This window comes from Bison bison, unplaced genomic scaffold (assembly GCF_000754665.1).
Source record: "Bison bison bison isolate TAMUID 2011002044 unplaced genomic scaffold, Bison_UMD1.0 scf7180017864317, whole genome shotgun sequence".
NCBI classification, from domain to species: Eukaryota; Metazoa; Chordata; class Mammalia; order Artiodactyla; family Bovidae; genus Bison; species Bison bison.
Genome location: NW_011494889.1, coordinates 283,621 through 284,011, shown reverse-complemented (window position 1 = coordinate 284,011; position 391 = coordinate 283,621).

The window sequence follows — 391 nt, the reverse complement described above, 5'->3', positions numbered from 1 at the left end:
GGGCCTCGAGGGGTCGGCCTGGAGGATTGGGCGGACCCAGGGCTGCGCGGGAACGCACAGCAAATAGAACTAGAGAAAGATCGGACTTAATCTGCATAAAGGTGGAGGGCTTAGGAAATGGGGAGGCTTTTAACAGACAAATTGCATAATTTCCAAATTGCTTGCATGTCCCTCCTTTACTTTCTCTAAAAAGGTTAGGGAAGGTCTCAGAGCAGTTGAGTACAAGTGGGAGGTGAGATGGACAGAGTGGAAATGCTTGAAAATCTCAGGGGTCAGATGCTACAGCAATGTTCCATTTGCTCTGTTACTCACTTTAAAACATTGTTCTGAGAAGAGGTCCATGGGATTCCCCAGAAGGCTAAATTAGGGGTCCATGGTACAAAAAGGATTA